General features: G+C 39.7%; 1 protein-coding gene across 5 annotated transcripts in view; it reads left to right on the forward strand.

The window, feature by feature from the left end:
• Positions 1 to 21,019, forward strand: part of znf462 (zinc finger protein 462) — a 46,641-nt gene that overhangs the window by 3,986 nt on the left and 21,636 nt on the right. The window contains exon 1 of one of the 5 annotated variants that reach the window (XM_086053742.1): positions 6,957 to 7,143. The exons of 3 other annotated variants lie outside the window; for them this stretch is intronic. The gene's annotated coding sequence lies outside the window, so the exon portion shown is untranslated. Of the gene's footprint in view, positions 1 to 6,956; positions 7,144 to 17,566; positions 17,635 to 21,019 lie in introns of those variants that run through there. One more of the 5 variants, XM_086053743.1, reaches the window with a different exon arrangement.

Here is a 21,019-nt window from a genome sequence, read left to right on the forward strand (position 1 = left end):
CAGTCATGGTAAAGAGGAAAAATGTGATCATAGAACTGGAAGTTGACATCTTGGTGGCTCAGTAGAATAATGCGGCATAAATGATTAAAGAAGAGAAACACAAGTGTTTACCGGCATGTAATGCTATTGTCAATCATCATTTGAGATTGACAGTTTTATTGTTTATTTGTGTTACTATTAGCAGTGTTTTTCTCCTTTTTATGCTTGTACTGCTAAAAAGAATGTTAATATGCTCGACCTTGGAGGTTCTTGTGTATAAAAACCATGCCGCTAAGGCTCCTCCATACCAGCAGTTCTCCACATTGGATAGTTTTGATCTGGCATGACTTGAATGAGGAATTGATTGACACTTTTGCAGCAGGGTTTGATTGTGACGGCAATGACTGACGGACACGTGATGACTGGTGTTTGCATATGCTGGTCGTTGCAGTGTTTTGACCGTGTCCGTGTGGGTAATATTCAGCTATGTGTCAAGTAATGGTGCACAATCCCTGTCTGGAAGTTCTCAAGATGTGCCTCATGTTGTGGCCAATTCAACTTAAATGACTTTTCACAGAAAAATACCCCGAAGGTGTTCAGCTCATCAGGAGGTGTGTGTGTGCGTCTGTGTGTCTGTCTATGTTGGTGTTCTGCAGCGGTGACTGTAGTGTGCAATGTTGCTGACAAGCAGGGTGTGTTTGTGTGTGTGTGAGAGCTTGACACGCGGTGTGCTGCGACAGCGCCCAGGCTAGGGAGAGCCATCCAAATCAAAATGGTGGCGATGCTCCTTCTCTCCCCCTGGCGTGGCAGGTTCCTTGAGGAGGAGCCCGGCAGGAATCTGCTGCGCTCGACACATTTCTCTGGCAGGCCGCTGCGGTGTTGGTGGATGAGCCCTGTGCTCTCCCAACCCTGGTCCGGTTTGATGGCCTCACTAGAAGCTGTTGTAGTTAACTTTTCAGGACTGTTGCCATTCTTGTATCCTTGTGGTGAGTTAACTGGCATTTCCTGTACAGTAGTTTTAAACTATGTATTAAACCAGACAGTACGTTGGCAAATTTGGCTGCTGCGTCTAACTCCATAAAGGTTTTTCTTTAGATTGTTTAATTCAAAATTGGCCAAAGGTAGAACCCAGGATGTGTTTTGGGGCCATAAATACACGCTGGCTGTGACAATCTTCCTCCTTTGTAGCTATCAGTTAGCCGGCTAACACTTGTCATGTACAACTCCTTATAGAAGGTGTCCTTTCAAGGAGGCGTCTAATCAAAACGTGCACATGGTCAAAACGGTGTCGGCAGTAAACGCAGGCTCAAATTTGTGAAATATATCATATTTTTGTGGCGTGGCAAGTTTCAGCTCCTGTTTGAATGTCAGAATAAAGAACGTAGTATAATATTGCGACATTTGTTCTCATCCGAGCCTGAAAATTATGATTTGCTCAACGCCCACTCGAATCGCAATTGGAAACAAAACAGATTCTTGCACAGTCCTAATATTTATTTTAAAACAATGACTGATCACGAATGAACTAGGATTAACCTTCATCCTGCTGTACATAAGTGTTCAAATCAGTATAATTTATTTTAGTAATGAAGAGTGTACTGTGTGGAATTGCCTCTGGGTGTAACTTTAATTATTCTTATTTGAGTATCTTTTTTTTTGTAAGTTAATCTAAGTGGTGTAAGCGATCTCATTTAATGGCTTTTGTTGGGATAGTTAGGGTAGTGTGATGTCGCGAAGCCGATGATTTATAGTCTTTGTGGCAAACAATGACTGACACCCTTGCGCCTAAAATGGGATTTCACGGTCTGAATGTAAGTGAAATTGTCTTTTGTGATAAAAATGAATTGCCGTTCCCCAATTAATGGTGGAAGCAACTGGTACGATATGGACAAACACAATGTTATCGTGCAACCAGAACATCTTGTGCTTGTTTTTATCTTTTAATATGATGAAAGCACAAGACTGAATATTGTAAACCTTAAAAACGTTTAAAAATTGCAAGTATGGATAAGCCAAACCCTTTCACACATGAATGACTTGCCTTGTTTTTAATCTAATTTGTATGCAAGTGTTATCGGCTGATAAAATGACTTTTCCAAAGCCCCCTCTTTTTGGCTTCTTACTGTAAAAATATGTAAATTGTGAATCATTTAAAGATGAGTGACAGTTAAATAGAAAATGTTTTTTTTTTCGCAAGGTACAGTGGAACATCTAAAGTCAAATACATGTTGAAATTGGACAAACATTTTCGAATGGGGTATGCAATCATTCCGGTTGAAATGCTATATTACATGACGCTGGCAAATCTTGAGAGACTTCAGCTCAGCGAGCATTAAAAGTATTAAACAACTGAAGAACTGGAAATGGAGCATATAAGCATTATCCCAAACGTAGAAAGCGCTACAGGTGTTTGAGATATATATATATATATATATATATATATATATATATATATATATATATATATTATAAAATGTGTGTGTGTATGTAATATATATGATGCCCATCAGTCTTTATACTTTTTGCTTTCATTGCACTCGTCCATTCTTCTCCACCTGGGGCAGCCAAAGGAGGCTCGGACAAAAGCGAAGTGAAATGCTCCAGTGAATGCTTTCTTGACATGATGCACAGCTCATGAGATGCAAGCCAGCCCCCTGCTACTACTACTGCTCTCGTTACGCCATTCGCTTCCTTCTCGTTGTGTGTTTGCTCAAGAAAACCCAATAGCCATGTAGCAAAATGTCACTCAAAGTCAGTAGCTTTTAGCTCCACAGGTTCAGACTGAGGAGTAAATGCCCTTTGGGTTCTTCGTCATTAGTTTATGTGCTGTATATGTTGATGTTATGCCAATATGTGATGTATTTCTGTATGCTTGGGTTCAAATTTCAGTCTCTGGTTGAACCCAAAGTACTGCAGCTTCATGTCAGGGTTAAACTTCAACAAGGAAGTGGTGTGTGTGCCTGTGTGTGTTTGCATGTGTGGGGGTGCGTGCGTGTGTGTGCGTGTTGTGCGCTTAAGTGAGAGCGAGCGAAGAGGTGTCTTTCCAGTTTCTGTTGTCAGTTGCCACGTTACACCACCGCCAAACTGGTTCCTCTTCTCTGCTTTCCATCAGAACATCAACAGTCCAAACGTTAGCTTCTTTCTTGTGGGGGGGAAAAAAAAAAGCAGCTCAGTTTCTTTCTCAGTAGGCTTATTAACACCCTGAGAATTCCGGATCTCTGGTTTAGATGGAGTGTTGCGGCTGATAAATGAAGCCTACTGACACACTCAGGTTTCTTGCTCGAAATTCAGGATTTATGGTCCTTCTTCTAGCAAGATACAGTGAACCCAAGCTCTGTCAGTCCAAAGCTGCCTGTGGTGGGGAGGGAACGAGAGTGAAAAAAACCCCTGAATTCTTTGGAGACGCCCGTTCCTTGGGCAGTGTGGTGCCACGGGACAAGGCCTTCATTGAGCTGGAACAGGAGCAGTCTTGTAGAAAGGATCCACTGGCTGGAAGCAACAGAGCTGTCCAAGGACGATTAAATATTTAAGAGTTTGGAAAGGAGGTCTCGGTGGTAAGTTAATATTGATGGCTCTCTCATCTTTCCCACCCCCATGTTTTAACTTGTTGAGTTACCTCAAGAGGTCCCAACCTGGGGAGGAACCTCTTCTAAACTTAGCCCTGGCTTTTTAAAGCTTTCCCACCACCCTCGCAAGCATTCCTGCAACAAACCGCTTGGACTTTTTCATTCCTAATTGCATCCCGCGTCCTCTTTACTCTCTTCCGTGGCTGTGACTGAAATACTCCATCCAAACGTGCTGCTAAACCTCTCCCCAGTGCCTGTGAGCGGGAGTGTTTGCAACGCTGACTTCCTTGTATGCCTGACAGTGTTTTCTCGCACTTGTCCATTCAGGTCCATTTCTAAGAAACTCTTTTGTCTGTCTCACAAGCTTTTTCTTTTAATACTTTTATGGCACAATAGAGGGTATTTTACCTACTGAGTGCAAAGATAGATCTAAGAATAATTTACTACTAGACCAACAAGTAGGACTACTGCATGCCATAGTTTCTCCTATATTGTGAGATAATAGATGACAACGTTGGATTGATTTATGTCAGGAAATGGTTTCCTAAGGGAGATGGCTGTGTGGAATGCAAGGTTTCCTGGAGTGATTGTCGTTGTGGAAAAACACTTCCTGGTTTCTCTCCACCACCTGTCCTTGAACATTCTACACGAGCTTGAGATTTAAGTGTTGTGTGGTAATGTCTGCTCTAGAATGACTAAGTGAATCGCGCCTACAGTAACTGGACTGGTTATTGTCGACAATGGGCAGCTTGTTGTAAATTTTTGTTCAAATACAGTATCAACCTATTGTTGTCATCAACACCACCAGGAAGGTTATCCTTACCATCTGTCTCTTAGCAGGGTTATGCTAAAACACTGAATTTGGAATGTTATTGGATGGGCTAATGGAGAAAACACTCATTGCATGAGTTTTTCCAATATCCTTTGTAGGTTGACACACAAGCTACTGTATGTGGAACACAAGAGTAGGATAGGAATCATAGACTATCTCACAATATGGGAATTTGCCGGGAACAGAGTGAGGATCACAAAAATGTGATTGTGAAATCCCCTTTCACAGAAGACTTTTTTAATAGTTGTCACAACAATACAGTCTGCATTTAGTCATCTGCATCTTTCACTTAGAAGCCATCAAGGCAGGACATTGCTCTAACTGTGTACACCTTCACACAGAGATGCAGCTTTCCACAGGTGATTAGATGCGCCCACTGACAGTGTTTGGGTGTTGAACATCACACACCATTGCCAGTGCTCTGCTTTTTTTTCTTACACACAGCCGTCGCCCCACCCGTCACTCCTGATACTACCTCCAAATCTGGGCAAGTCACGGGTGTACTGACATGCCACAATTGCATATTGGTGCTGTTGACACAGAACAATGATACGCGGAAAAGCGGATTTTGGTTAGTATGAAAGATATTTAGAAACAAAAGTCTTGCTAGTCTTTGATTTAATGTGATAAAATAAAACATTTTCTTTGGTTGTTTAATTTAAATCACAAAACATGCATCGATTTAATTGAACAGCTTACTTGATGCTGTTGTTCTGACACCAGAGAACAATGATGTACTTTGTGATACTTACTTCATCCAATACAGTAAATTGTAAAATTTGTTTGCTTGAAAGAAGTTTGTTTCGGAGCTCTCTCGAGGAAGACAACTATAACAAGCTTTGTACATTTAATTGTAAAAAAAAAAAAAAAAAAAGTATACCTCTGTAGGGTTGGGCAATATATATTGTCATCGATATTCTCATCAACGTTACTTTCACGATGTGCAATTTTACAGTGCTGGGTATTTGCCTATGCTTTAGTCCATCTATGAGTTCCTGTCTGTATTTCAGACCCGCCCAATCGGTCCGAGTCAGCCAAACAGCGTCGAGAACGGACTTTACCAGTACCACGTCACACGCAGGTGCCCCACTCCTGACATGCAGCCAAACAAAGAAAAAAAAAGTGTTGTATACCTTTCGGTCCCACAGATGCAATGACATGTGCCCGATTTTGTTTTTAGTTCACCGATCACCATGCGTGTGTGTGTCTGCTGTTTTTATTTGATATTTTTCTTTATTTGGCAGCGTATCGGCTTGTGCGGTGCCTGCATGCGACGGGAAAATTATAAAACTTAGATGTTCTATATTCACCTAAAATTCAGTTTCCACGCTCATACTCCACACCATAGCTACATATCGATAATCAGGCCAACCCTTATATATGCGTGTGTGTGTATATGTGTGTATGTATATATATATAATATATATGTATATATATATATATATATATATATATATATATATATATATATGTGTGTATATATGTGTGTATATATATAAGTGTATATATGTATATGTGTGTATATATATATATATATGTATACGTGTGTGTGTGTGTGTATATATATATATATATATATATATATATATGTACACACACACACATATATATATATACACACATATATATATATATACACACATATATATACATACACATATATATATTATGTATATACACACATATATACACATATATGTATATGTGTGTATATATATATATATATATATATATATATATATATATATATATATATATATATATATATATATATATATATATATATATACACACACATCATGGACTATTAATTAAAGCATGTACTACTGTTAATCAATCATGTTTGGATGGAAAATTTAATCAGGATCTACAAAACGGATTATGTTTCTCTGATATTCCAAATGTGAGTGCACTCGTATTTGATGTCCACAGAAACATAGACATGTGTCTCGCAGGCTTGTGTGACAGAGTGATTCAAATCTCCAAATTTAGAGCCACTAGTTTCCAGTATTCGCTCAGCGGCCATCTTATTTTGCTTCTGCTGACCGCCAGCGATGACGGTCTGCAGAGGAACCAGCAGGAGAGTTTAAAACATTTCCATCTGTGTAACAAGATAGCAAGCAGAGGCAGCAGCTCTTCTCTCCGCTCTCAAAGGGCCAGCCAAAGACCTTTTGGAGTACAAAATGGTGGACGGTCGTGCCACCGATACTCAAGCGTGTCCTTGGCCGCAGCGCGGCTGCAGCGTGAAATAGAGCCCTTGTGGAGCCTTGGCCCGAGCTTTGCCTGTGATGCAGAAGATAATTCTGGCTACCCCAAGAGAGAATGAGGAAGCAGCCAACTGAAGTGATTGTACACCAAAGAAAGATTGAGCAGACTTCCAGACAACTCCAGCCATGCACGTCTGCTTCAGCTTTATCGACCTCTTGGATGTTCATTGTGTTTGTGCATTAGCTTTACCAAAAAAACAAAACAAAACAAAGAAGAGAGGTTATTTCATCTAGAAGGATTGAAGGATGACATCATAAAGGCATACGTTATCACAGAAACAGTTACTTTTCTCTGGTCTGAATCAGTTGGCGGGACAAATAGGTTTATTAATTGATGGTTAAGTCTTCTGGTGGTTTTGTAGAACTGACTGATTAAACCTAAAGTGATGGATAGCACTTCTTGGCTGCAACCAGCAGATGCGCTGTTGATTCATTCTCAACTAGTTTGCTGGTTAAAGAAAGACACTGCAGTGAGAGATTCTTCCCAGAATTGAACAAGGTAATCAAATACCTCTCTGCCAATCCATCCCTAGCTGAAACAGTGAACCAAACCATTGAAGGAAATGCGAACCAAGAACTTTGATGCGTGTACTATAGCAGGGTGTTAGGAACGTCATCGGTTTCATTCATCTGTTGTTACGTCACTATCTTGCCATTTTAGGGTCAAAGCTGATTAGGTAGTTCGTTTGACCTTGATTGAGTAGTCCAAGTCTTCTCTTCAACGTGGTAGCACTCATTCTGAGGAGATCCCTTTGTTGTCGTGTTTTGTTCCTTCATAAAATGTGTCTGGACAACATAACAGTAAATTGTAACATGGAAGAGACTATTCCATATCTCAGGAGTAGGCAATTCAGGTGCTCGTCATTTTTTTCAAGAATATGTTCTATGCAGGCCCACTAATTGAAGCAAGGCAATATGATTAATATGAAATATAAGTTAAGCAGCAAAATCCACACGTTTTTAGCCACCTGAGGGGGCGACCATTTTGTCACATCTGTCGACTGAAAATGACATTAGAGACCCTCAGGGCTCAGATAATGAGCAATCACGACTCACCTGTTTTGTGAAGCTGAGCTATGATTGGTTAAAATTGGCTATAAATGGGTGGATTTTGTTGCTAAACTCATATTCCACAAACACAATATTAATCAGAATGTTGTGTTTCAACTAGTGGGCCTGCATAGAACATATTCTTAAAAAAAATATATGTTTGGGTTGACTTCTGCATTAACACAAAAAAGACTCAATGTACAAATCTTGAAAAATCTTGGATTTGACAAATTTGTAATTGCATTGTACTATTTTAAACATTGCAGATATTAAAATAAGTGGAACCCCGGAATTAGAGTTGTTTTGGGGGCCAACTATCACCCTCTGCTAATCCTATTTACTAGTGAAGAAGATGTCTTGAATTCAATTTAAGTGTCCTAATGTGGCTTCCTATAACCAGAAATGCTACATTAGACAACCGAGTCACCGACATGAGGAGCCTTTACAACGGAAACGCCCCAGGAAGCACATTTGAAATGAGCTGTTTTAGAATAACTCCTCCAAATAACCAGGGATGTGTGATGTTTGAATGGCTTTTCTGGCTACGAACCGCATCGCTGCTGGTACTCAGGTGGGACACCGACATCTTACCGGCAAGCTTTACGTATGCATTAGTTAAGAGTTTGGCGAGTTGACATTGATTTGTCTCACATGCAGGTGCACTGTATCGTGTACAAACTAATAGAGTAACATAAACGAGTGTTTATATTTCGTATCCAACCACAATCAAAATCACTCAAACAAGCCTGGCGTGATTTCCGTTCCGTTCAATTTTTGAACAATTATAAACTGGAATGAGCACAATCTAAAATTAAATAGTAGAGGCTTTTTTTCGTTTGGAAGTGGGTAGAAAATACAGATATTAGTATTGTATTTGAAGTATTAAGTAGGCTGAAAAAAAATTACTCCAAAGAACTACATTGCAATGAGCTACAAAGGCTTTTTTTTAGTTGCTTGACACCTCTGGGGTTTTTATAAATGTTAAAATGTAGTGCATTGTTTCCAAAGCCTTTGTTTTTCAGAGTAATGTAGAGGTAGTTTTCGATGTACTAAAATTTGACATCATGGCTATCTGTGTACATTATTATAAATTGTTGGGGTACATAAAGGGAAAACCAATCGACCAACATTGGCCAATGCTGATGCTTTTTGCCGATGTTAGAAGGGCTGTAATTGACAGCCCGATTAATCGGGCGGCACCTCGTGGAAAACATTACAGGTGTGAATGTCCCAGAAATACCCCAACGGTCCCTTGGTGTCATTCTAGGAGCTGTTATGGCGTGGCTGCCTTAAAGGCACACAAGAAGATGGTCATTAATGTTCCTTCTAATCTGCTTGGTCGTTAACTTGTGCAAAATAGGCCAAATGTTGCTACTTAATGCGCTGGGTAATGCACCCCACCCCCTCCCATCCCTGCTACTTTTTTTCAACCAACGCTGAGCACTTTGCAAAACAGAAAGCTACCCTTGGAGCAAGGTTACCACAACGGCCGCTTCTCCACCAATTTTTCATGCGGCTTTGGAGAGCAAACGTGGCCTCAGCGAGTCGTTAATTGAGAGGGCTCGCGAATAAAGATAAAAAGAGGGGAACTATCTGTCTGTCTGGATGAGTGGCTGATGTCAAGGTAGCCATCTGTCACATGGAGACGGTCTGACCTTGCAGTATGGAGGACCCAGACATAAAATAAGGGATTAGCGGTTTGTAGTTAGTTACATTCCATTTGCTATACCCTCTGGCAAAATACTGTTGGTCATACATGCTGTTAGCCATGTCACGATTTAGCTTTAATTTCAGATGCTAAATCCCTGTAGTTCTGGTGCTCTGCCAGTCAAAGCAGTCAACTTGAATGGGAATGGCGGTGGTCGTAAATGAGGTCCTTGAGGAGGATGGTCTTTGAGGCCTACTGCGGCGCGCTGCAACACTTCGTTTTTTTTTATGTCCTGTGAATGTGACACCAGTGAAGGTCAGGCTGCAGACAGATCAGCAAAGCTCTCTGGATTGCAGTGCCCAGGCAGCTCTGCATCTCCATTTTCCACTGCCTCTTGAGACATTCGGTGCTTGCTTGTCCCCACAAAAACCTGACTACCCCATTCACCCCCGTCATACCAGAGCAACAATTGAATCACTTTGGCTGGCCAAACAATAAGATGTCTCAACCTTGTGTTTGATGGCAAGTGACAGACTTGGTAACATAGGTGTAGAGACAAAGACGGCAGAATGTTATTTGTTCGTCATCACATTTTTTTCTCTGGAGTGAATGGTACGTTTTTGTCAAGTGTCATGAACAAGCCAAAGAAAACACAAAGCATACTTGTGGAGTTATTAATCCAAGAAGCCGGGCTGAAAGATTTTAGGAAATGATTGAATTACAATTTTTCTGACAGTTATTGTGATTTTGATTCGCAATTTTCTGCAAATCAAGCTTCAGTGCAGTATTCATCATGTACAGCAACATTTAGAAACATGACAGAAAATAACATCATACCATCAAAGAATTAAAAGCTAATACACTAATAATTTATGGACACTAAAAAGGGTGTGTGAGGGAGTTAGTGCTTTTTCAAGTTTTTGTTAAAAATGGCTCAATAAAGACCTAGTGCTTACCGTCATACATGTACATGAATCGCTTCAGGGTAATGGTGAGTGCAAAAGTATAAGAATGACAGAAGTTCTCTGAGTGGATTATTTAAATGTTAAAGGTAAATATTTCCTGTTAAAAGGGGGCAGGGGGGAAATGCTTTCTTGAAACCTTCCCTTCTGTCCTCTAAGCAGCAGTGGTGCCCTTTATGAAGAAAATCTATTTAGATTTTAACAATCTTATCAACTACTGACCAGTATAAAACTTACAATTTTTGAGAAAAACTTTAAAAAGCATGGCTTTTAATCAACTCAATCATTTTTTTTTTTTTTTTTTTTTTTTGAGCAAATTTTAATCTGATTTGAGCTTTGAGGTCCTCTGGTTCCGGCCTTTTAGTCATTCCAAAAGTCAGAACACGCACGTCCAGTTTCGGTTTTACGGCGCCGGTTTATCGAACAGCCTATTTACTTTTACTAATTTTTAGTACTTTCAGCTATTACTATTTACTATTTTTACTATTTTTTTTTATATGGCTCTTATATTTGAATCTGTAATTTATTCATTTAATTATTTTAGTATAATAAGTATTAGGGGTGTAACGGTACGCTAAATCACGTTTTCGGTTCGGTTCGTTTTTTTGGAAACTTTTTATATTTTTATTTTGAAAAGAAATCAAGTAAACTTGACTTTTTTTCAAAAAAATAAATAAAAGCGAACCATTCGGGTGATATTCTAAGAAATTACACCAGAATAAAAAATACACTAACAATAAAGATCTCTTAATTTTGTAAATTTATTAAGACACTGAAACTTTAAACACTTAGCAGCAACAGCCTATGACACATCTAAGTATTCAAGTTAAAGCCAAGTCATTACACTACATATATACACTTTTTGTGATGAAAAAAAATATTTATAATAACAGTTACAATTATTACGAACTACAGTGGTACTTCTACTTACGAACATCTCTAAATACGAAATTTTCAAGTTACGAAATGCCTCAACAGGAAAATATTGCCTCTTGTTACGAAAGAAATTTCAAGATACAAAAGGTAAAAATACAGTATGGGCTGCCACTCGCAGCGTGTGCTCTGGAGTTTCCTGAACGCAACATACTCATAGCTGCTCTGCCATTAGCTAGCCTAGCATCTTCCTGGCATCCCATTGGCTAAGAGGGACCTCTACCGTATGTGTCTATGTGTGCAGATAGACAGGTAGTCTATGTCTATGCAGCGTCCTCGTCATTCGCCCCTTGGGCCATGAGGTGTTCCGATAGTTTTACGTGAACTAGAAACGAGGAAAAGAAAAAAAATGAGAAAATCGTTTTTTTTGTCCATAGAAACGAAGCAAGAGATAATAGAAAATTATGAAAAGGGGATGTGTTTGGTTGATCTCGCCAAAGAATATGACAGACGCCACGTTATTAAATCAATTCTTTACAAAACGCCAGGCAAAAACCACTTCTGAGGGTGAACATGAACCAGAGAGGGCAAAAAGCGATGAGGACAGCAATTAAAAGGTAAACCATCATTTTTATTCTTTACTCTATTCTTAGTTTTTTTTTTTTTTTACATTATTCACAACTCTCATTGATTGTGCAATAATCTAATTGTAACATGTATTTGTTACATGTTTTGATGCATTTTTATGCTTTATATAACATTTATGTCTGAATATTGGGGGGCTTGGAACGGATTAGGGCATTTACATGGAAAACACGTCTCTACTTACAAAAAGTTCTGCTTAAGAAATTTCTTCCAGAACCAATTAATCAGAACCAATTAATGTCGTAAGTAGAGGTACCACTGTATATTAAAACTATTTTTATAATGGAAAAAAATACAGTAACTTTAAAAAGTCTTTATGAAATTGTATACACTTTGTATGCATTGAAATCTTTGAATGTTCAACAGCATATTGTAACGAATTGGGTTATCCTTGTTGTGGTCGGACTTGTGTGTTGCTGAGTTGTGATGTTTCCGAGGTTCATGAATGCATTGTGGGTGGTGGGGTGGTTTTAAAATCCTGAAGCACTTTGAGTTAAATTGTCATTTATGAAAAGTGCTCTACAAATTACGGTTGATTGACTGATTGAAAAGGGTAAGACAATTTGAATAAAAAGAAGCAGAGAAGAATAAACATCCATCCATTATCCAAACCGCTTATCCTCACAAGGGTTGACTCGTGGGCGAGCTGAAGCCTATCCCAGCTGTCTTCGGGCAGGAGGCGGCGTACACTCTGAACTGGTTGCCAGCCAATCACTGGGCACATATAGACGAACAACCATTCACATTCACAATCACACCTAGGAACAATTTAGAGTGCTCAATTAATCTACCATGCCTGGTTTCGAATGTGTGAAGAAACATGAGTACCTGTAGAAAACTCACTCAGGAACAGGGAGAACAAACTCCACACAGGAAGGCCACATCCCGGATTCGAATCCTGGACCTCTGCACTGTGAGGCCGATGTGCTGACCAGTCGCCCACCGTGCCGCTCAAGAATAAATCTATTTACAAATGCATATAATGAGTATATATAGACTCACTAAATATATTCATTCTTCTCTGCTTCTTTTCATTCAAATTTTGCATTTTCATGTAAACGTCTGCTTTTTCATTTATGTAATGAAATAAATGTAATAAATAAAATCATAGTCCCATAGTAAGCTAAATTGCTTAAAAAAATACATGGACTAATTTTGAGACCTGGCATTTTGTACATGCCCAAACTCAGTACTATATGGTGCAAAATCGTGCAAACAAACACAAATAACCTTGCTGATATGATACATATTTAATGTACTTTTGACCTTATGAGCACCTCTCGTCGTGACTGACGTCAGCCATAACCGATTCATTTCTGATTTTTGAGCGTGTGCTTATGTAACGTAATATTATTTCATCTCTAGATACTCATTTTAAGGCTAATTTGCTGTAACTCATCCCCAAGCCAAACGTCAGTGAAAAGTGTACTGTACACCGAAGCACTTATTCTTATGAGTTTAGCAATTAGCATTAGCTTCTTCATCTTCTCATTCTTCTTGCTCCATATGCTGCATGCTGCACTACTCCTTGTACACGTTTGGTGATAGCACTACTTTTAGCATCATGGAGGCAAGTATTAGTTACTTACTCTGGCTGGGCCATTCCAAAACCCTAACTCATCTTCTTCTGGGAAGACATTTTTATGTTGTGCTTTGGGTCATTACCGTACTGAAAGTGGAAGTTCCTCTTCTAGTAGAAGCCTGAAGCCTAGCATTAGGCACCATTAGCTACTAAAAGTGACTTAGTCAGGCTGTAGCTTTAAAATCACGCAAGATTTTAAAACTCTACATTTAGGGTGGAGAAACTTTCCTGATTTTCTCTTATTTAGATGTAGTTGTGTAGCTGCTAGAACATTGGTGGTGGACATCTTGTCATCAGCACTCGCTTATTTTAATTTTGAACATAGTTCAGGTGTGGACTAAAGATGTTTTGAACTAATTAAAGTCAAAGCCTTTCAAAAAGCTGTACTGGTGCTGGAATACTCAACTGTGTTTTTTTTTTTCACATTCTTTTGATTCCATTCCAGTGTATGACTCTTAATGTGATGACAATATGCTCATGGCTGAACATGATGGACTAGTTCCATCTCTCGTCTGAGAAGGCGCAGGAGTTCATTGATCGGCTGGTGGAAATCGATGTCTCATCTCAAGTGTATTCATACTTCCTCAAATGAGCGGCATCATGTGATCGCATCATTTCAGGAACCTCTGTTCTCTGCTGAGATGGAGAGGACAGTGAGCTAGCTCACCGTTTTGCCTTATCACAAGTGCTGAAATGTGACTGTGATTAAAAGTGATATGCTCATCAATACGAGGGTAACTGCATGCCTTTTGTCAGATTTCAGGTCTGTATAGTTTTGGGAATTGATTCCAGTGATGAAAGGTTTTCATTCGACTTGATTTTTAGGAGCACTGCTGTAGTAGTAGAAGGCTAGGAGTGGTTTGGACAAAAAAAAAGAAACTCAATCGCTTTGAGCCAAGATTAACAGTTGATGACCAATACATTGATATTATATCCACCCTACTAGAGCCACACCAAAATTTACCAAAAAGAGATTCAAACTTGGGATGAGCTCCATGGTGTGGTTAATTAAAAAAAATTATGATGACCATAAGTGATTGTTGATTGATTTTAGTGGGTCAGTGATTACATGTTGTGAAGAGAGAGTGATAAACTGAAACAAGAGCAAATCTTTTTCATACTCATTTTTAAAGTTTCCACTCAAGATATGTGTGTCCAGAGTCATGCAAATGCTGAACATTAAACAAAACGTCATCCCGTTTGCCCTTCAGGTTATGTGTGTTAGATTTAAGAACCACCAAACAAAAATGTCACAAATAGTACTGGATTGATAATACTGATGATAACCTTAATTTCCTCTGTAGGAATTCTGGTTCTGTTTAATTGAACACAAAGCTGATATACGCGCAGGAGAATCTTAGATCTGTTGTATGAATAACAGGTGGAGACATACTCACAGAAAGCCTAGACCTGTTTGTTCTGTTGTTTGAATGACAACAGGTGGAGACTTAGGTTTAGTGGACTTTCTGCCATCGAACCGTAGAACTTTCAGTTGTTCTACCTGTCACTATATGTTGATGGCAAATATGTATTTGTAATTCATTCAGAATTTGCAGACAAGTGAAAGTGGATCATTTCCCACAATGCGCCTGACAATCTCTCATTCCACACTAGTTGGGAATCACTGATCAAAGAAATGTAGTCAAATTTAAATTGTAATGGCAAGTGTTCAAATGAGAACGTGTCCTCTGGGTTTGATTTGTGCCATACGCTTATTGCTTACACATGGTTATGTTGGCACAATGCTAAGCATTACAATTGCTTTTCTCACACTCCTCTAAATGGGAATTAATATTTGTCATAATGCAGTTCCTGTAAAAGTCACAAAATAAAAATGAATATGGTATGTAGTAGCAGGTGCTTATATTGTGGGAAAAACTAACATGAAAAATTATGGGACGTATGCGGTTTAAACATGGAGTTGGCCTTGTAATAAAATTCACAATTACCACTATTCTTAGCTGCTCTCTTCATACACTTCACCCTCATCTCGAGCCCTCTTTGTTCCATGAAGTCTTTTGTTTACTGTCAACGCGGGCTAAGAGGGGCCTTCTTGTGAAAGAAAACCCAACACCAGAGTCCACAGCATCTATTTTTAACATATATTTGTAAAAATCCTAAACATTTTGAATGACTAGTTGGCACCCTGTTTGTAATTTCACCCTCTTCACTCATAAAATGTCATGGTTGTGCCTTTAATCACTGCATATTGCAAGTAAGGCCTGTTGGATTATGAAGGTCAATCAAGTTGGATCAGGTTTCCTTTTTTTTTTTTAAACCACTGTTGTTATCTGCAACATGCCAACTGATAAATATCAGACTCTGAGCCAGCAAGCTAGCTAGACTTGTAAAGCTATTGTTTTAGGGAGGTGATGTCTTTGGTACGTACCCAATGACTTTAATGTGCGTTTAGAAACCTTCATGGCATCCAAAGACCAAAGAGTGACAAGCTCAGCAAGTTGGTCAGGTATGACTCTTGTCAGTGGACCAAAATTAACATATTGTTGCTGTCCTGTGAAAAACGCGCATGTCCAATTTTTTTATTTTTATTTTTATTTTCACGTTAATGCTATGTCTGTAATGCGGACACACCATTCACGTAAAAATAAGAAAAAAGGACATAAGTGTTTTTCACAGGACAGCAACGATATATTGAGTGGATATAGTACGTATATTATACTGTTGAAATGGCAGTTTTGTAATATTTAAAAAATCCACCCATCAGAACCGCTTAGCCTTATAAACTGTAAAACTCAGTTGCAAAAAAAAAATTCTGAAGAAAGTGGTAACAACTGAGTAACGTGGTTGTGAGCACACCCTCTTGTAACTCGGGATGTGGCCTTGTTCATAATTACCGGACACAGAAAAGAAAATTGAAAATTTTTGTCCCATGTACTAACCAGCTTGTACTTGCCAGAAATTCCTGAACCTTCAATGTTGGTGTTGACTGGCAGCCTCCCTGACCAGTTTTCATTTCCTCCTCTTTTCAACAATTTTGGAGGAATGTCTAGTTCTTGGTGATGTCACAATTCCTCCACTTTATTTTTATTGTGCTCCGTTATTTATTTAATGCCTTGCAAATTATTTTATACCCTTCTCCTAACTGAAAGGTTTGAATAATGAGATCCCTTTAATGTTGTGGAAGCTCTTTGCAGACAATGACCTGTGCTGTTGGATGGGACTTCAAAAATGTCAGGAAAAGCCTATTAGAACTTTAGTTGGGGTTAATCACAGGCATCATCAATGTTGGCAGGTGTGTGCTAACTCTCATTAAACATGAGTTTGAGTGTGATTGATTCACGAACACTGAACACAGCCGCATCTTATGCAAACAGGTTATAATCAGTTGTTTATTTGTACCTCTCCACCCATTTTTTTTTTCGTTGAGTAGTACATGTTGCAGAACACATAAATGATCTTGGTCTCATTTTTTTCTATCACAAAAACTTGGCATTTGAACAGGGATGTGTAGACTTTCATATCCCCCTGTAGCACCCTCAGGGAGTAAGAAATTGTTGTATGGAATGCTTTTTAATTACGGATTTAATATGCACAATTAGGGCTTGTCTAGTGCATTTTTACTATGCTGTTGCTATGTGGTTGCTTGGTCGAACAATTTTTGGAAGGATCTAATGCATTGCATGGTCGGTAGTCTGGACCTTGGACCTTATTATCGGGAGAAATCCATTAACCTACCTCAGACATACGGATAGTCTTGAAAAGCATAAGTCGGACGTTTGACGTCCTTGGAAGGGACAAAATAGACACACAAAAAAAGCCCCGGTACTCTTTGTGTGTACCCGACCTTAAAGAGCAGGCTGTCATTCACAATCTATTAATCATTATTTTTAGAAAGGTTGACTTGATATTGTCTTAGGCCTCTTCCATCAGAACATAGGTATTTCTGATATATTTTGTCTTTTCATGAACTCTGTTGTAGGTCACTCGAAAATTGTATCCAGGGTGAACACTTTCCTCAGCATCTCAAGCATGCAGATGCGGCAACCCATGCTTTTTTAAGCTTATTTATATCTCTCAATTTTTTTTTCCTATTATTCAGTAGTACTGTTTTATTTTGCTCTGACTCCTTTGTACGATGTCACAGAGTGCTGGTTTGTCTCCTTAGCTTTAGGTTTTATGGGTTGTTATATGCTGGAGTACTGTGATGCTATTGTACCATTTAACAAATTGGGATTAAGCCAGTCCGACTTCGTGTGGTACCAAGTAAAGGCAAGGAATTTATTGTTACATTATGGCATTTACATCATGTACTTTGAGACATAATGGCATGACAAGGCAATACCATCTATTCTTAATATCTTTTGCTCTATTTCATCCCTCCTGACTGCCAGAGGCAGTGCTTAAAGCACTGAATGAATACTCTAGAGCTGGGGCACTCTACTCCGGTCCTCGAGAACCCCTATCCTGGCTATTTTCAAATGTCTACCTCTTCCAACACACCAGATTCAAATGATCAGCTCATCAGATAGCCTGATCAGGTGCTTTGGAGGAGGGAGACATCTAAAACAGGCTGGATAAGGGGCACTTGGCATTTGATCAGGATCATCAGGATAGCTGATGAGCTGATCATTTGAATCTGATGCTTTGGAGGAGGGGGACATCTAAAAGAGGCTGGATAGGGGCTCTTGAGGACCGGACTTGGGCACCCATGCTCTTGCACATGCTGAGAATTTACTAACAGTCACTTGTGGCCTGTGATGCCTGTTGCCTATATAAGCTTGAACCAGAAAGTAATCTGCCGAGACGATAGACAAACACAAATGTGGGATTGATTGCTTGCAGAGGTTTTCACTTTAATGCCATTCCAGTTGAAATCAGGTAATTTCCATTGATGATTTGCTTCAGGGTTCTGATTTAACTGGAAAATATATAACTGTTAATGTCTTCAATTGTCGGTTATAGTATATTTGCATTAGTGAGGAGGTCATTTGTAGCGCTCCAACAATGACATAGGAATGTCTCAGAATTCCAATCGCGTAGTTTTGAGCTGATCGGGGCAAAAAGATTTCATAGGTCACAAAGAAACCAAATAATGCAATAAAAAGTAAACTAACATAAATATTTGGTCAAATGGAGCAATATTATGGATTATATGCACACACTGATTTAGACACAGAATGAGAGCATTTCCAATCGACTGGTCAAAGGTCAGGAATTTTGTGACTACACATTGGCCGTGTCATGGTAGCTAGACTCATGAGATACAGGTAGGCAAAAGATGGGAAGTAAACAACAATACACACTGTAGGTGGAACTTCCAAGGCCACAAAGGCCAAAGTCTAAAACTGAAAAATGGATAACTACAAGTGACCATGACATTAAGACCCTGCAGATCTTATTTGCTTACAGACCCACAGATGTTGCGAAAAATGTAGTGGAAATGAAGTAGCTTACTAATTACTATGAAGCGGATGGATGAACAAATGAGATACTCAATGCTCTTTTTATTTATTTCTAAATTACTTTTTGGTGAGCAGATCTGCTGATATGTCATTCTAGTTGTTATTGTACATTTTCTGGAGAAGACAATGTATCATTATTGGCTGTAATGGTCTGACAGTTTGGGGTAATAGTTCTTGACTATAGTTTTGGACAGAGATTTTTCTACCCCACACTGGACTGTTGGAGAACGCCTTCTTTCCAGATGTGCTATCAGTCCCCGTATTGTAAACCCATAAATATATGTCCTTCTTGACAACGTGAGATAGTAGCAATAGCCAACAGTTGGGGACGAAGCCTCAGCACTTCTAATCAGCTTAATACTGGCTTACTCAAAGGCCCTCTTTCAGACGATGCAGCTGCAGAGTGGAGGGTGTGACGACTGGCAGAGCTCGCTGATGCAGCGAGACCGGTTGGTGATTAACAAATATCTTTAGACTTTGGAATCTGGGGAGCCCAGTCTGATGGCATTGTCCTGCGCTTCTCTCAACCAAAAGGTCTTCCAGGTTGCTCCGTCACGCTCCCTGCTCCTCCCACCCTTCCCCTTCAGGCCTGCTATATCCCCCTTCTGCCCCTTCTCTTGCTCTCCGGAGGGCCTGCAGAACTCCCAGATAAAGAAGTTCAAACATGCCTTGCATTTTTCGACCCCCTTGTGGAATGTCGTTGGCGGCTTCCACAAAACGAGCGGAGCAGAGGAGAGGCTGTACATTCCAACTTTTTCCACAAAGGGTTGCTGCAACTCTCCTCAGAGCGCAAACCCTGGCATTTATCTGAAAATCTCCTCATGCGACAGATAATGTACTGAGAAACGAGAGGCGGAGTCGGACTGGTGAGAGTGTGAGATGCTTTCTGCTGAGCTTGTGTTGTACATCTGGCAGATAGATTTCTGTCAGCACTTCCTCTGTGACAGGCCGCCCAGCCTTTTTTTTCCGTTGAGGAAGAGGATCAGGTCCGTGGGTCCATGTTGTGCTGCTGGCTGAACACCTAAGTGCACATGGCCGGCTCTTAAAATGGCTGCCCTTGAAGCTCAGCTCAGAGGAGGATCTAAGCAGCTCAGTCACCGCCTGTCAGAGCTCCAGCTGACTAGATGAAAGCAGATGTACTATCGCTCCCATTAACTTGGTGTGGCATGCCGTAGGCTCCGCCAACTCCTGGCAGATGCTGTCCCCCCCCTCTTGATGCCAATGTCAAGAATACTGGCATTTGGAGGCCGCTTCGTGGAAAACTGTGTTGAAATGCCAAGAGAGCAGGGCGCGGCTGTAACTTGAGTCCGTAACAATGAATCCTGTGCTTGCTCAAGGCCATTGTGGCTCACGTGGAGCTCTTGCATGGTCGACCAGTCACACTTGGAAAGCTGGTTGGATTCTGCCACAGTCTCTGGATGTCTGGATTTTCTAGTCCAAACGCTTATGTTATAGCTCATGGGTTGTCATTCACATAAAAGTTGGAATTGGAAAAAGCTGTATTGATAAAGAATTACCCAACCTTTTAAAAGTAGAGAAACAATCGACTATGAGACAGACACAGAACACTGAGCAAACATGACAGACTAATTGTTTGCGGGATAATGTTTTGAACTCCTGTTTTCGACAATTGTAGCAGCCTCTGTCCCACACGAACAAAGCAAATGACAGATGATCTTAACGGGTTTAAAGACATTCCTTTATTTGTCACCGTGAAACTAAACAAGTGGAGAAATACATTCCATTACAGTCCGATTTACAGAAAAAGTCAGTTATCATTGAAAAAAAAAGCCCCACATGTTTTACATTCACAACTCACTTTCCCCAATACAAATTCAGTATAAATGCATGCTTTTTACAAGAAATTGACCATGATGAAACTCTCCATAAAATCTCTCAAAAATAGAAATGCATGAACAACTTGTCAATTCCTCGTCTCCCGTTTGTAAAACGCAAGATCAACATATTATTTTGTGTTTCTGTATCCGAAAATAATATAAAAATTACCTCGTCTGAAGAATCCATCTTTTTTGTGGAAAGAAAAAGGAGAGATTCTGTCGCCCTTTCCTGCCTGTAGCTGTCATACAACCGGAATATTGGATTGCTAAATCAGAATTTAAACAACCAATGAGAACATGTAAGCCCTGTTTGTAAATGACAAGTTTCTCAATTTATCGCAGCATCTGTCCTTC

Source organism: Filicampus tigris, chromosome 15, assembly GCF_054856515.1.
Source record: "Filicampus tigris isolate MCC_2025a chromosome 15, RoL_Ftig_1.0, whole genome shotgun sequence".
Classification (NCBI taxonomy): domain Eukaryota; kingdom Metazoa; phylum Chordata; class Actinopteri; order Syngnathiformes; family Syngnathidae; genus Filicampus; species Filicampus tigris.